The 17,693-nt window shown below is 49.9% G+C and overlaps 1 long non-coding RNA gene across 1 annotated transcript in view; it reads right to left on the reverse strand.

Annotated features, from left to right (window-relative positions):
* LOC143806378 (uncharacterized) overlaps nucleotides 1–17,693 on the reverse strand; it is a 36,724-nt gene that overhangs the window by 12,122 nt on the left and 6,909 nt on the right. The window contains exon 2 of the long non-coding RNA XR_013221444.1: nucleotides 16,213–16,314. This is a non-coding gene — a long non-coding RNA (uncharacterized LOC143806378). The remainder of the gene's footprint in view (nucleotides 1–16,212; nucleotides 16,315–17,693) is intronic.

Raw genomic sequence — 17,693 nt, forward strand, 5'->3', positions numbered from 1 at the left:
ACAATGTTACCAGAAGCATTTCTGTTGCATGTTCCTGCTCCTAGACTACTTTCAGCTAAGTTGGATTTTTGTCCTAAGTTTCTTTGCATTTTTGTTCCAGTTCTCTGTGTTTGAATATTTCTGAGACTGGAAGCTCTTGTGAACTGAAATTGCCACTCTGGTGTCATGAGTTGATATTAGAGTTCTAAAGTAATTTCAGGATGGAATTTTGAATAGGGTTTTCAGCTGGCCGTGAAGTCCCCTTTTCTGTCTTCCTTCTATCTAGTAAGCGGACCTCAATTTTGCTAAACCTATTTTCATACTTCGTATGTCAATTTCCTCTAATATCACCGACAATATTTGTGGGGGCTACTGTCCGCCTTTTGGGGAAGATTTCTCTAGAGGTGAGCCAGGTCTGTATTTTCCTCTGCTAGGGTCAGTCAGTTCTCCGGCTGGCGCTGGGCGTCTAGGGATAAAACGTAGGCACGCTACCCGGCCACTTTCAGTTGTTGTGATAGGTTTAGCTCACGGTCAGCTCGAGTTCCCATCTTCCAAGAGCTAGTCCTTTTTGTATGCTCAACTATGTTCTCTGTGTGTTGAGAACCATGACAATTACGGACTGCTCCTTACAAACTACAATGCTGCTCCTGTGTACCGACTTTGTACCTATCCCTGATTTTGCTAAATGCAGCTCCTTAAAAGTACATTGCTGCCAACTCCCTGGCTAACCCTGACTACACTACATGCTGCTCCTGTGTACCAACCTTTGGCTATCACTGACTATGCTACCTGCCACTGCAGCCCTTAGTTGTTGCAATACCACTACTCCAACCCAGGTAAGTCCATAACAACACCCTTTGCCGTTGGCGTGCCACCGGAACACACCAATTGCCGTAGACACACCAGAGTGGCCCAATATATGACCTTTTGCCTACCACCACTGCACCCATCTTGGAATTTTTAGCTGTCACCGGGGTGCATTATCTGGCCTTTTTGCTTACCACCGGGGCACCCATCTAGGGATTTTTAGCTGCAACCGGGGAGCACTCTCTGGCCTTATTGCTTACCACCAGGGCATCCATCTTGGGCTTTTTAGCTGCAACTGGGGTGCACTCTTTGGCATTTTTGCTTTCCACCGGGGCACCCATCTTTGGTTTTAAGTTGCCACCGGGATACACAGTCTCACCACTTTGCTTACCACCGATGCACCCATCTTGGGCTTTTTAACTGTCACAGGGGTGCATTCTATGTCCTTTTTGCTTAGGCTATTTTGCCACTGAGGTGCACTCTTTGGCCTTATTGCTTACCACCCGAGCGCCCATCTTAGGCTATTTTGCTACCGGGGTGCACTCTTTTGCCTTATTGCTTACCACCGGGGTGCCCATCTTAGGCTATTTTGTCACCAGTGTGCACTCTTCTGGGCGTGCGCAAGCGATGAGTCTGACACAGGGCTTAATGGCGGCGTTAACGGACTGCGTTACACCATGTTATGCCACGGTGTAACGTAGTCCATCGAACGGACAGCCAAAACGTAATGTGAACCCAGTCTTAGGCTATTTTACCACTGGAGTGCACTCTTTGGCTTTATTTCTTGCCACCAGGGTGCCCAACTTAGGCTATTTTGCCACCGGGGTGCACTCTTTGGCCTTATTGCTTACCACCGGGACGCCCATCTTAGGCTATTTTGCCACCGGGGTGCACTCTTTGGCCTTATTGCTTACCACCGGGGCGCCCATCTTAGGCTATTTTGCCACCGGGGTGCACGCTTTGGCCTTATTGCTTACCACCGGGGCACCCATCTTAGGCTATTTTGCCTCCGGGGTGCACTCTTTGACTTTTTTGCCATTGAGGTGCCACCGAAGCACACCTTTTACCGTTGGTGTGCCACCGGAGCACACTTTTTGCCGTTGGTCTGCCACCGGAGCACACCGTTTCCCTTTGATCTGCCACCGGAGCAAACCCTTTGCCGTTGGCCTGCCATCGGAGCACACCCTTTGCCATTGATCTGCCACCGAAGCAAACCCTTTGCCGTTGGCCTGCCATTGAAGCACACTCTTTGCCATTAGTCTGCCACCGAAGCACACTCTTTGTCGTTGGCGTGCCACCGGAGCACAACCTTGGCCTCTTGGATGCCACCAGAACACACCGATTACCATTGGTGTGCCATCGGAGCACACCTTTTACCGTTGGGGTGCCACCGGAGCACACCCTTTACCGTTGGGCTGCCACCGGAGCACACCCTTTACCGTTGGGGTTCCACCGGGGTGCACTCTTTGGACTTATTGCTTACCACTGGGGCACCCATCTTAGGCTATTCTGCCACCGGGGTGCACCCTTTGGCCTTATTGCTTACCACCGGGGCACCCATCTTAGGCTATCTTGCCACCGGGGTGCACTCTTTGGCCTTACTGCTTACCACCGGGGTGCCCATCTTAGGCTATTTTGCCACCGGGGTGCACTCTTTGGCCTTATTGCTTACCACTGGGGCGCCCATCTTAGGCTATTTTGCCACCGGGGTGCACTCTTTGGCCTTATTGCTTACCACTGGGGCGCCCATCTTAGGCTATTTTGCCACCGGGGTGCACGCTTTGGCCTTATTGCTTACCACCGGGGTGCCCATCTTAGGCCATATTGCCACCGGGGTGCACTCTTTGGCCTTATTGCTTACCACCGGGACACCCATCTTAGGTTATTTTGCCACCGGGGTGCACTCTTTGGCCTTATTGCTTACCACCGGGACGCCCATCTTAGGCTATTTTGCCACCGGGGTGCACTCTTTGGCCTTCTTGCTTACCACCGGGACGCCCATCTGTCATGATTCCCCAATGGCATGGGAACATCAGAAACACAAAAATAACAGACTAGCTCTCGGGTGATGGAAACTCAAGCTGACCGTGACCTAAATCTACCACACAACTAACAGTAGCCAGGGAGCATTCCTACGGCTGCCTATATGCCACGCGCCAGCCGGAGAACTAACTACGCCTGGAAGAGGAAGGAACAGACCTGGCTTACCTCTAGTGAAATTCCCCAAAGATGATAGTAGCCCCCACATATATTAACGGTGAGTTCAGAGGAAAAGACATACACAGTATGAAGGTAGATTTAGCAAAGCGAGGTCCACTTACTAGATAGAGGAAGGATACAAAAGAGGACTTCACGGTCAGCTGAAAAACCCTTTCAAAAACCCATCCTGAAATTACTTTAAGACTCCTGTGTCAACTCATCACACAGGAGTGGCAATTTCAGTCCACAAGAGCTTCCAGTAACAGGAATTGACAAAACTGTAAACTGGACAAAAAATACAAACAATAAGGACAAGAGTCCACTTAGCTGATCAGCAGACTAGTAGCAGGAACATGCAACTGAAAAACTCAGGTTACAATGATGACCGGCAAGGAAGTGACTGGAGAGCAAAGCTAAATAGGAAACTCCCAAAACTGATGGAAGCAGGTGAGCTGAGGCAGAAAAGCACACACAAGTCTCCAGTACCACCAGCCACCACCAGGGGAGCCCAAAAAGCGGATCACAACACCCATCTTAGGCTATTTTGCCACCGGGGTGCACTCTTTGACTTTTTGCCATTGATGTGCCACCGAAGCACACCTTTTACCGTTGGTGTGCCACCGGAGCACACTTTTTGCCGTTGGTCTGCCACCGGAGCACACCGTTTCCCGTTGATCTGCCACCGGAGCAAACCCTTTGCCGTTGGCCTGCCATCGGAGCACACCCTTTGCCGTTGATCTGCCACCGAAGCAAACCCTTTGCCGTTGGCCTGCCATCGAAGCACACTCTTTGCCATTAGTCTGCCACCGAAGCACACTCTTTGTCGTTGGCGTGCCACCGGAGCACAACCTTGGCCTCTAGGATGCCACCAGAACACACCGTTTACCATTGGTGTGCCATCGGAGCACACCTTTTACCGTTGGGGTGCCACCAGAGCACACCCTTTACCGTTGGGCTGCCACCAGAGCACACCCTTTACCGTTGGGGTGCCACCGGGGTGCACTCTTTGGACTTATTGCTTACCACCGGGGTGCCTATCTTAGGCTACTTTGCCACCGGGGTGCACCCTTTGGCCTTATTGCTTACCACCGGGGCGCCCATCTTAGGCTATTTTGCCACCGGGGTGCACTCTTTGGCCTTACTGCTTACCACCGGGGCGCCCATCTTAGGCTATTTTGCCACCGGGGTGCACGATTTGGCCTTCTTGCTTACCACCGGGGCGCCCATCTTAGGCTATTTTGCCACCGGGCTGCACTCTTTGGCCTTATTGCTTACCACCGGGACGCCCATCTTAGGCTATTTTGCCACCGGGGTGCACTCTTTGACTTTTTTGCCATTGATGCGCCACCGAAGCACACCTTTTACCGTTGGGGTGCCACCGGAGCACACCCTTTACCGTTGGGGTGCCACCGGAGCACACCCTTTACCGTTGGGGTGCCACCGGGGTGCACTCTTTGGACTTATTGCTTACCACCGGGGTGCCCATCTTAGGCTATTTTGCCACCGGGGTGCACTCTTTGGCCTTATTGCTTACCACCGGGATGCCCATCTTATGCTATTTTGCCACCGGGGCGCCCACCTTAGGCTATTTTGCCACCGGGGTGCACTCTTTGGCCTTATTGCTTACCACCGGGACGCCCATCTTAGGCTATTTTGCCACCGGGGTGCACTCTTTGGCCTTATTGCTAACCACCGGGGCGCCCATCTTAGGCTATTTTGCCACCGGTGTGCACTCATTGGCCTTACTGCTTACCACCGGGGCGCCCATCTTAGGCTATTTTGCCACCGGGGTGCACTCTTTGGCCTTATTGCTTACCACCGGGGCGCCCATCTTAGGCTATTTTGCCACCGGGGTGCACTCTTTGGCCTTATTGCTAACCACCGGGGCGCCCATCTTAGGCTATTTTGCCACCGGTGTGCACTCTTTGGCCTTATTGCTTACCACCGGGGCGCCCATCTTAGGCTATTTTGCCACAGGGGTGCACGCTTTGGCCTTATTGCTTACCACCGGGGCGCCCATCTTAGGCTATTTTGCCACCGGGGTGCACTCTTTGGCCTTATTGCTTACCACCGGGACACCCATCTTAGGCTATTTTGCCACCGGGGTGCACTCTTTGGCCTTCTTGCTTACCACCGGGACGCCCATCTTAGGCTATTTTGCCACCGGGGTGCACTCTTTGGCCTTATTGCTTACCACCGGGATGCCCATCTTAGGCTATTTTGCCACCGGGGTGCACGCTTTGGCCTTATTGCTTACCACCGGGGCACACATCTTAGGCTATTTTGCCACCGGGGTGCACCCTTTGGCCTTATTGCTTACCACCGGGGCGCCCATCTTAGGCTATTTTGCCACCGGGGTGCACTCTTTGACTTTTTTGCCATTGATGTGCCACCGAAGCACACCTTTTACCGTTGGTGTGCCACCGGAGCACACTTTTTGCCGTTGGTCTGCCACCGGAGCACACCGTTTCCCGTTGATCTGCCACCGGAGCAAACCCTTTGCCGTTGGCCTGCCATCGGAGCACATCCTTTGCCGTTGATCTGCCACCGAAGCAAACCCTTTGCCGTTGGCCTGCCATCGAAGCACACTCTTTGCCATTAGTCTGCCACCGAAGCACACTCTTTGTCGTTAGGGTGCCACCGGAGCACAACCTTGGCCTCTGGGATGCCACCAGAACACACCGTTTACCATTAGTGTGCCATCGGAGCACACCTTTTACCGTTGGGGTGCCACCGGAGCACACCCTTTACCGTTGGGGTGCCACCGGAGCACACCCTTTACCGTTGGGGTGCCACCGGGGTGCACTCTTTGGACTTATTGCTTATTACCGGGGTGCCCATCTTAGGCTACTTTGCCACCGGGGTGCACCCTTTGGCCTTATTGCTTACCACCGGGGCGCCCATCTTAGGCTATTTTGCCACCGGGGTGCACTCATTGGCCTTACTGCTTACCACCGGGGCGCCCATCTTAGGCTATTTTGCCACCGGGGTGCACGATTTGGCCTTCTTGCTTACCACCGGGGCGCCCATCTTAGGCTATTTTGCCACCGGGGTGCACTGTTTGGCCTTATTGCTTACCACCGGGACGCCCATCTTAGGCTATTTTGCCACCAGGGTGCACTCTTTGGCCTTATTGCTTACCACCGGGATGCCCATCTTATGCTATTTTGCCACCGGGGTGCCCATCTTAGGCTATTTTGCCACCGGGGTGCACCCTTTGGCCTTATCGCTTACCACCGGGGCGCCCATCTTAGGCTATTTTGCCACCGGGGTGCACTCTTTGGCCTTACTGCTTACCACTGGGGCACCATCTTAGGCTATTTTGCCACGGGGGTGCACTCATTGGCCTTACTGCTTACCACCAGGGTGCCCATCTTAGGCTATTTTGCCACCGGGGTGCACTCTTTGGCCTTATTGCTTACCACCGGGATGCCCATCTTAGGCTATTTTGCCACCGGGGTGCACTCTTTGGCCTTACTGCTTACCACCGGGGCGCCCATCTTAGGCTATTTTGCCACCGGGGTGCACTCTTTGGCCTTATTGCTTACCACCGGGGTGCCCATCTTAGGCTATTTTGCCACCGGGGTGCACGCTTTGGCCTTCTTGCTTAACACCGGGGCGCCCATCTTAGGCTATTTTGCCACCGGGGTGCACTATTTGGCCTTATTGCTTACCACCGGGATGCCCATCTTAGGCTATTTTGCCACCAGGGTGCACTCTTTGGCCTTATTGCTTACCACCGGGATGCCCATCTTATGCTATTTTGCCACCGGGGTGCCCATCTTAGGCTATTTTGCCACCGGGGTGCACTCTTTGGCCTTATTGCTTACCACCGGGATGCCCATCTTAGGCTATTTTGCCACCGGGGTGCACTCTTTGGCCTTATTGCTAACCACCGGGGCGCCCATCTTAGGCTATTTTGCCACCGGTGTGCACTCTTTGGCCTTATTGCTTACCACCGGGGCGCCCATCTTAGGCTATTTTGCCACAGGGGTGCACGCTTTGGCCTTATTGCTTACCACCGGGGCGCCCATCTTAGGCTATTTTGCCACCGGGGTGCACTCTTTGGCCTTATTGCTTACCACCGGGACACCCATCTTAGGCTATTTTGCCACCGGGGTGCACTCTTTGGCCTTCTTGCTTACCACCGGGACGCCCATCTTAGGCTATTTTGCCACCGGGGTGCACTCTTTGGCCTTATTGCTTACCACCGGGATGCCCATCTTAGGCTATTTTGCCACCGGGGTGCACGCTTTGGCCTTATTGCTTACCACCGGGATGCCCATCTTATGCTATTTTGCCACCGGGGTGCCCATCTTAGGCTATTTTGCCACCGGGGTGCACTCTTTGGCCTTATTGCTTACCACCGGGATGCCCATCTTAGGCTATTTTGCCACCGGGGTGCACTCATTGTCCTTACTGCTTAACACCGGGGCGCCCATCTTAGGCTATTTTGCCACCGGGGTGCACTCTTTGGCCTTATTGCTTACCACCGGGGCGCCCATCTTAGGCTATTTTGCCACCGGGGTGCACTCTTTGGCCTTATTGCTAACCACCGGGGCACCCATCTTAGGCTATTTTGCCACCGGTGTGCACTCTTTGGCCTTATTGCTTACCACCGGGGCGCCCATCTTAGGCTATTTTGCCACCGGGGTGCACGCTTTGGCCTTATTGCTTACCACCGGGGCGCCCATCTTAGGCTATTTTGCCACCGGGGTGCACTCTTTGGCCTTATTGCTTACCACCGGGACACCCATCTTAGGCTATTTTGCCACCGGGGTGCGCTCTTTGGCCTTATTGCTTACCACCGGGACGCCCATCTTAGGCTATTTTGCCACCGGGGTGCACTCTTTGGCCTTCTTGCTTACCACCGGGACGCCCATCTTAGACTATTTTGCCACCGGGGTGCACTCTTTGGCCTTATTGCTTACCACCGGGACGCCCATCTTAGGCTATTTTGCCACCGGGGTGCACGCTTTGCCCTTATTGCTTACCAACGGGGCGCCCATCTTAGGCTATTTTGCCACCAGGGTGCACGCTTTGGCCTTATTGCTTACCACCGGGGCACCCATCTTAGGCTATTTTGCCACCGGGGTGCACTCTTTGACTTTTTTGCCATTGATGTGCCACCGAAGCACACCTTTTACCGTTGGTGTGCCACCGGAGCACACTTTTTGCCGTTGGTCTGCCACCGGAGCACACCGTTTCCCGTTGATCTGCCACCGGAGCAAACCCTTTGCCGTTGGGCTGCCATCGGAGCACACCCTTTGCCGTTGATCTGCCACCGAAGCAAACCCTTTGCCGTTGGCCTGCCATCGAAGCACACTCTTTGCCATTAGTCTGCCACCGAAGCACACTCTTTGCCATTAGGGTGCCACCGGAGCACAACCTTGGCCTCTGGGATGCCACCAGAACACACCGTTTACCATTAGTGTGCCATCGGAGCACACCTTTTACCGTTGGGGTGCCACCGGAGCACACCCTTTACCGTTGGGGTGCCACCGGAGCACACCCTTTACCGTTGGGGTGCCACCGGAGCACACCCTTTACCGTTGGGGTGCCACCGGAGCACACCCTTTACCGTTGGGGTGCCATCGGAGCACACCCTTTACCGTTGGGGTGCCACTAGAGCACATTGTTTCCAGTTTGTGTGCTACCGTAGCACACATAACCTTCCATTTAATATACTGGGCCTCATATAGCTATCTATTTAATAATGGGTCCCACATAGCCTTCTATTTAATTTATTGGGCCCCACATAACCTTCCAAATAATACAAGAAAGTCACACATAGCCTTTTATTAAATTTTTGGGCCCCCACATAGCCTTGCATTTAATTTATTGGACCCCATATAACTCTCCGATTAATATAATTGGTCCCACATAGACTTCCAATTAACATATTGGGTCCAAAGTAGTCTTCTACTTAATATAATGGCTCCCACGTAACCATACTTTTAATAAATTGGGCACCACGTAGCCTTCCAATTAATATAATGGGACCCATATAATTTTTATTTTAGTGTATTTGGCCCCACATAGCCTTCCAATTAATATAACAGATTCCACATAGCCTTCCATTTAATACATTAGGCCCTACATAACCTTCAGTTTAATATTCTGGGCCTCACATACAGTAGTTCTTCATTTAATATAATGGGAACTATATATCCATCCATTTAATAAAATGGGCACCACATAGCCTTCCATTTAATGTTTTTTAATAGGCCCCACATAGCCTTCCATTTAATCTATTGGGCCCCACATAACCTTTTATTTAATTTGATGGGCCACACATAGCCTTCTCAATTTAATATAATTGTTGCTACAAAGCCTTCCATTTAATATTGTGGGAAGCACATAGCATTCTATTTAATAAAATGGGCCCCATATAGCCTTCCATTTAATATAATGGGCCTCACATAGCTTCCAATTAATATAATGGACCCCACATAATTCTTAATTTGCTACAATGGGCCCAACATAGCCTTCCATTTAATGTAATTGGACCCACATAGCCTCATAGCCTTTCATTGAATTTAATGGGGGCAACATAGCCCTCTATTTAATATAATGGGCAAAACATAGCCTTATCCTTAAACTTATTTGACCCCACATAGCTCTTTTTTAATATAATGGAACCCACATAACACTCCAATTAATAAAATGGGCCTCACATAGCTTCCAATTAATATAATGGACCCACATAATTCTTAATTTGCTACAATGGGCCAACATAGCCTTCCATGTAATGTACGGTAATTGGACCCACATAGACTTTCATTAAATTTAATGGGGCCAACATAGCCCTCTATTTAATATCATGGGCCAAACATAGCCTATTCATTAAATATATTTGACCCCACATAGCTCTTTTTTTAAAGGGAATCTGTCACCTAATTTTTCGCATATAAGCTGCGGCCACCGCCATTAGGGGCTTATCTACAGCATTCTGTAATGAAAGATAAGAAAAACAAGTTAGATTATACTCACCCAGGGGCGGTCCAGTGTGGTCAAAGTACTGCAGTGCGAAGGCGCCGGGAAAGGTCAGAGAGGCGCAGCGCCTGCGCACTGCAGTACTTTACTCAGCCCTCAACAGGGCAAATCAGTACACCTGTGCAGGAGCTGCGACACGAAGCAAGGAGGATGACGACATCGTATGAAGATGGGAGGCGCCAGACCCGGACCTGCGACGTCCATCGGACCCGGACTGCACCGGACCGCCCCTGGGAGAGTATAATCTAACTTGTTCTTCTTATCTTTCAGGTTACATCCGGGGCTTTTCTACAGCATTACAGAATGCTGTAGATAAGCCCCTGATGGCGGTGGCCGATGTTTATATACGAAAAGTAGGTGACAGATTCCCTTTAAATGAACATATTGGAGCCAAAATAGCCTTCCATTTAATATAATGGGACCCACTTAATTCTTCATTTAATATAACGGGCCAGACATATCCTTCCATTTAATATAATGGGCCCACATAACTGTCTTTTTAGTATAATGGGCTCCACATATACTTCCTTTTAATCTATTGGGCCCCAAATATCCATCTATTTAATATATTGGGCCCCACATATCCTTCCTTTTATTATAATGGACCCCATATAATTCTTCATTTAATATAATGGGAAACTTATATCCCTTTATTTAATATAATGGGCCCCACATAGCTCTCTATTTATTATACTGAGCACCACATAGCCCTCCTAATATTATAATAGGCCCCATTTATTTTTGGAGAGCCTCACGTAACACTCCATTTAATATAATGGGCCCCACAAGAGCCTCAGTTTAATATAATTGGCCCCACATAACCATCCATTTATTATAATGAGCCCCACATACCCCTCCTAATATTATATTAGGCCCCACATAGCCCTTTCTTTATTATATTAGGCCTCACATAATGCTCCATTTATTATAATGAGCCCCAGATAGCCCTCCTATTATTATAATAGGCACCACATAGCTTTCCCTTTAATATAATGAGTCCCACATGAGCCTTAGCTTAAGGCCGGGGTCACACTAGACCAGGGGTCGGGAACCTATGGCTCGCGAGCCAGATATGGCTCTTTTGATGGCCGTATCTGGCTCGCAGACAGCCTGTGGTGTAGGAAGGGGGGGGGCAGGCCGCCCCGGGCGGCACAATGCGGGGGGCGGCACAATGCGGGGGGCGGGTCGCCGGCGGCGCAGAATTTACCTGTTCGCATCTCGGCTTCAGAAAAATGGCCGCCGCGATCTCCATCTGCGCATGCGCGGCATCCCGCGGCCATTTTCCTGAAGCCCCAGGCAGCAGAGCGCTCCACCTGCGCACGCGCGGCCTCAGGAAGATGGCCGCCCCCACCGATAACCAGACAGAGCAGGATCGCGGTCAGGTAAAACTTGTTTTTTTTTTTTTTTTTTATTGAGAGCGGCGATCGGGGGGGGGGGGGGGGGGGGGGGGCCAGGGCAGAAAGCTGGACACAGGGGGGCAGAAAGCTGGACACAGGGGGGGCAGAAAGCTGGACACAGGGGGGCAGAAAGCTGGACACAGGGGGGCAGAAAGCTGGACACAGGGGGGCAGAAGGGACATTGGGGCAGAACGCTGGACACGAGGGCAGAACGCTGGACACTGGGGCAGAACGCTGGACACTGGGGCAGAACGCTGGACACTGGGGCAGAACGCTGGACACTGGGGCAGAACGCTGGACACTGGGGCAGAACGCTGGACACTGGGGCAGAACGCTGGACACTGAGGCAGAAAGCTGGACACTGGGGCAGAATGCTGGACACTGGGGCAGAACGCTGGACACTGGGGCAGAACGCTGGACACTGGGGCAGAACGCTGGACACTGGGGCAGAACGCTGGACACTGGGGCAGAACGCTGGACACTGGGGCAGAACGCTGGACACTGAGGCAGAACGCTGGACACTGGGGCAGAACGCTGGACACTGGGGCAGAACGCTGGACATTGGGGCAGAACGCTGGACACGGGGGCAGAACGCTGGACACGGGGCAGAACGCTGGACACGGGGGCAGAACGCTGGACACGGGGGCAGAACGCTGGACACGGGGGCAGAACGCTGGACACGGGGGCAGAACGCTGGACACGGGGGCAGAACGCTGGACACGGGGGCAGAACGCTGGACACGGGGGCAGAACGCTGGACACGGGGGCAGAACGCTGGACACTGGGGCAGAAAGCTGGACACAGGAGCAGAAAACTGGACACAGGGGCAGAAAGCTGGACACAGGGGCAGAAAGCTGGACACGGGCAGAAAGCTGGACACGGGCAGAACGCTGGACACGGGGGCAGAACGCTGGACACGGGCAGAAAGCTGGACACAGGGGCAGAAAGCTGGACACAGGGGCAGAATGCTTGACACAGGGGCAGAATGGAGAAACGGGGCATGATTGGAGACACGGGGCAGGATGACAGACATGGCGTCATGACTGGAGACACTGGAGGCAGGATTGGAGACAGATGGGGCAGGATCATGGGGCAGGATGGATACGATGGAGACAGATGGGGCAGGATGGGAAGATCATATGGGGCAGGATGGATACTCATGAGGGCAGGATGGGAGAACATATGGCTGGAGCCAGGAATGAGACACACGGGGGCCAGGATGGCGAATATTATTACCACAGGGGCTAATTAAGGGATATTATTACTGCAGGGATGTATTTATTTATTTTATTTTATTTTTTGAGTATACTGTTTTAAATGGCGGGGTGGTCCTATTACTGTGTAGATTGACACTATGTCGCCTTCTTCATGTGGTGTAATGTAGAAGTTGAGAAAATTAAGTAATGTGTTCTGCAAGTGGAACTCGTGATAACTGTGTTATTTCCTGCAGAGACGAGTCCTGGCTGGATGAAGTGATGGCGGTCTGTGCGGGATGAAAGATGAAGGACTTCACTTAGAGACGTCACTGGTGAGTCAGTGTGTTACCTATACACTGTATACTATATACTGAGGTCCTGTGTATGTCACCGGTGATCACTGTATTACCTATACACAGACGCTGCATACTAAGTACAGATCTCCTGTGTATAATGGCACTTAGGGCTTGTTTCCACATGCGAGAAACACGTCCGTGTCTCGCATGTGGGAACCAAGTTCTGGCGCCGGCACTCCAGAGCGGAGTGTGCGGCCGCATAGGAACACATGGAGCTGCACAGCTCCGCTCCAATGTGCCGACGCCAGAACTTACGCTGGGTGTGCCTGCTTGTATGTACCACTTTAAGTAGTAAATGCTTTAGTTCCCTATGGGTCTGAGCCTCTCTTTTTTGTTCATTTTCTGTAAGACCAACACTTTTAAAAGGGCCACTGACAGATACAATTGCTCCAGCGGTCACTTAGTACACAAAGGAGTGTTCCTCTCTGCTGCACTAAGCCACCACTGGACCTAAACAATAATTCGCTGTAAAATAATAAAATAGATAATTGACATAACTGACAATGCGTTGTGTGACATGTCCAACATTCCAGCTTCTTTCTTCTGCGAATGCCTCAAAGCTGGCATTCTCTCAACATCAGGTGGGAAGAATGCCAGCTTCCAGTCATGCGCAGGAAAAAGAAGAAGCCAGACTGCTGGACTGATGTCATGCATCGCAAGCTCACAATGTAAGTTATTTATTTAATTTTTTTACTGCTAATTACCATTGTTTCAGTCCAGTTGTGGCTTTATACAGCAGGGAGGAGCATTCCTTGCTGTACTAAGTGAACATTGGAGCGATTGATCTGTCAATGGCCCTTTAAACATATTGTACGGCTCTCGCGGAATTATATTTCAAAATATGTGGCGTTTACGGCTCTCTTAGCCAAAAAGGTTCCTGACCCCTGCACTAGACCGTAATACGGACGAGTGCTATGCGATACAAAATCGCATAGCACTCGGCCCAATGTTAATCTATGGTTCAGCTCCCATCATCCGATATTTTCTCCACCGTATTTCGGATCCGAGGGAACTCGCAGCATGCTGCGATTGTCAGCGTATCTCGGCCGAGACTCGCCAATGCAAGTCTATGGGTGCGAGAAAAAATCGGATTACACACGGACCATGCGTGTGCATTGCGAGAAATACGCAGCGGTGTTCTATAGAAAAGCCGGTAATTCAATTGCCGGCTTTGCATTTCTCCTTCACAAACCCGACAGGATATGAGACATGGTTTACATACAGTAAACCATCTCATATCCCCCTTTTTTTTGCATATTCCACACTACTAATGTTAGTAGTGTGTATGTGCAAAATGTCAGCGCTGTAGCTGCTAAAATAAAGGCTTAAATGGCGGAAAAAATTGGCGTGGGCTCCCGCGCAATTTTCTCCGCCAGAGTGGTAAAGCCAGTGACTGAGGGCAGATATTAATAGCCAGGAGAGGGTCCATGGTTATTGGCCCCCCCGTGGCTACAAACATCTGCCCCCAGCCACCCCAGAAAAGGCACATCTGGAAGATGCGCCTATTCTGGCACTTGGCCACTCTCTTCCCACTCCCTGTAGCGGTGGGATATGGTGTAATGAAGGGTTAATGCCACCTTGCTATTGGAAGGTGACATTAAGCCAGATTAATAATGGAGAGGCGTCAATTATGACACCTATCCATTATTAATCCAATTGTTGGAAAGGGTTAAAAAACACACACACACACACACGATTTAAAAGTAGTTTAATGAAATAAACACAGCGGTTGTTGTAATAATTTATTGTTCTCTCAATCCATCAGGAACACCCTCGCTTGGAAAAATAATAAACGCACAAGATACATACCTTCTGGTGAACCGTCTCGTCCCACGAAGTAATCCATCTGAAGGGGTTAACTAATATTACAGGCACGAGCTGCGATAAACCACTCGCTCGTACCTGTAATCCCCGGGTGCTGAAAGGAAAGCAGTGATCTATACTTACATTGAGTCGCAGTGATGCGCCCCTGCTGGATGTTCTCATGAACTGCAGCCTGGGAACTTTTTCCCACGCTCCAGGTCATATGAGGACATCCACCCGGGGGCGCATCACCGCGACTGAAGGAAATGTAGGTCAATGACCTACATTTCATTCATTCGCCGGGGAATTACAAGCACGAGCACCGCTGCATTTAGCAGGGCTCCTGCCTGTAATATTAGTTAACCCCTTCAGATGGATTACTTCGTGGGACGTGATCTGACATCAGAAGGTATGTATCTTGTGCGTTTATTATTTTTCCAAGCGAGGGTGTTCCTGATGGATTGAGAGAACAATGAATTATTACAACAACCGCTGTGTTTATTTCATTAAACTACTTTTAAATCATGTGTGTGTGTTTTTTAACCCTTTCCAACAATTGGATTAATAATGGATAGGTGTCATAATTGACGCCTCTCCATTATTAATCTGGCTTAATGTCACCTTCCAATAGCAAGGTGGCATTAACCCTTCATTACCCCATATCCCACCGCTACACGGGAGTGGGAAGAGAGTGGCCAAGTGCCAGAATAGGCGCGTCTTCCAGATGTGCCTTTTCTGGGGTGGCTGGGGGCAGATGTTTGTAGCCACGGGGGGGGCCAATAACCATGGACCCTCTCTAGGCTATTAATATCTGCCCTCAGTCACTGGCTTTACCACTCTGGTGGAGAAAATTGCGCGGGAGCCCACGCCAATTTTTTCCGCCATTTAACCCTTTATTTTAGCAGCTACAGCGGCCAAATTTTGCACATACACACTACTAACATTAGTAGTGTGGAATATGCAAAAAAAAGGGGATATGAGATGGTTTACTGTATGTAAACCATGTCTCATATCCTGTCGGGTTTGTGAAGGAGAAATGCAAAGCCGGCAATTGAATTACCGGCTGTTCACAGATATCGCGCTGAATGAAATATAAATACAGAATATATATATATGTGTCTCAATGACATATATATATATATGTATATACTGTATATATGTTTTCCCGAACATTTGAGCACATAAATCCATTAGATGTCGGTTTTGCAAGCTTGCGAGAAAATCTCGGCATACGGATGCCATACGGATGTCACACGGATCATTTGATGCGAGGAAATCGCATCCTCGCACTGCACACGGATCACTGTTTTTGAAACATTTGTGCGATTCTCGGCCGTGAAAAACGGACCGTTTTTTTATACGTTAAGTGTGTCCCCGGCCTAATACAATATTCCTCACACAGATTTTATTATAATCTATTGGCCCCCACATAACCCTCCAGTTTATACACTGGAGTCGCTCTCTTTATTCTCTTTTTTACCTAGTCCAGTCTTTCATGACGACTTCCAGCCATGACTCATCTTCGTAGAGTTTGCCGTCCAGGTCTCTGCTGCTCCACACTTTTCAGAAGATCACCGCACTCCTGAAAAACAACGTTACATATATAAGGGAAAAGAATAAAAAATGCTGCCAGTGTGTCACCGAATGTAACTATGCGCCCCACTGTGCACATGAGTATATCATTCCCCACAGTGTACCCTGCGCTGCACTGAGAATATACATTAGTGACCAGCGGGTGCCCCCATTATAAATATACATTCAGGGGTCACTGATATAATGCATATAGCCGCGCTGCTGCAGGAATCCGTCCTCGGCTCGCTGCCCGGCGCCTGCTCTGTGACGCCGGTGGGATGATGATTCCATGATTGTGCCGCCTGCGTTCTTCAACATGAGCTCAAGTGGAAAAAGCGAAAGCAGCAATTGGAGCCGCAAGGAAGTCAGGGGGATACAGATATTGTATTTTATTGCTTTACTATGCAGAGTGGCCCATCCATTATTATTCACAGTGACACTCCATCCTGGGACTGAGAAGTGTCCGTACATTTGTCACCGCGCCTGGTGTCCTCCGTTTGTCTCCCACAGTCTCCTCCGCTCAGATCAGTGTTCTGGTCCAGATCCATGATGGCCACCGCAATGGCATGGGGAGGGCCGCGGTGAGTCCAAAGTGCCCATTAGACAATGCCCATCAGAAAGGTCGGACATTTATTCACTATGAGTGCTCTACTGGACAATCATATTTATCATTGGCCCTACAAGATCCCATCCTGGACAGTGCTGGGATCTATGACCATGGGTCTCAGGGGATCAGGCGTCTCATGGTGGTGCAGATCACACTCATCATAATCCGCCACTGATAGAAGATACATAAAATAAGAATGTGTTAGGGGCTGGCAGGGTCCTTTACAGCGGCTCTCCCACTAGGTCAACCTTCTTTCCTCTTTCAACAAAATATTTAGAATAAGAAAAAGTAAAACACAAAAATCATTTTTTTCTTCCATTATAACTTGATTTAATTAAAAAAAAGCAACAAGAAAAAAAACTAAACCTGATTCACATCACAGAGAGCAAACAACCCAAACTGTCCACCATCACATGATTTATATGGCACAAAAACAGGATAAAAATAACATAGCAATAATTAATGATAAAATTCTAGTTTTTGTTCATTTTGTCTCCTACATAATAATAATAATCTTTATTTTTATATAGCGCTAACATATTCCGCAGCGCTTTACAGTTTGCATACATTATCGTCGCTGCCCCCGTTGGGGCTCACAATCTAAATTCCCTATTAGTCCTACATAACAGAAAGCATTCACTATAACAGATAGTACAAGGTTCTCCTAAGGGGCAAAGAAAAGAATTAAGAAATACTTAAAAATATGTTTAAAAATAAAAAGCATAAAAGTGTGAATCGCCCCTTCTCCCGATCCAAAAATAAAGAAATGAAAACAATGTAAA

The sequence above is a fragment of the Ranitomeya variabilis genome, chromosome 1, assembly GCF_051348905.1.
Source record: "Ranitomeya variabilis isolate aRanVar5 chromosome 1, aRanVar5.hap1, whole genome shotgun sequence".
Lineage (NCBI taxonomy): Eukaryota > Metazoa > Chordata > Amphibia > Anura > Dendrobatidae > Ranitomeya > Ranitomeya variabilis.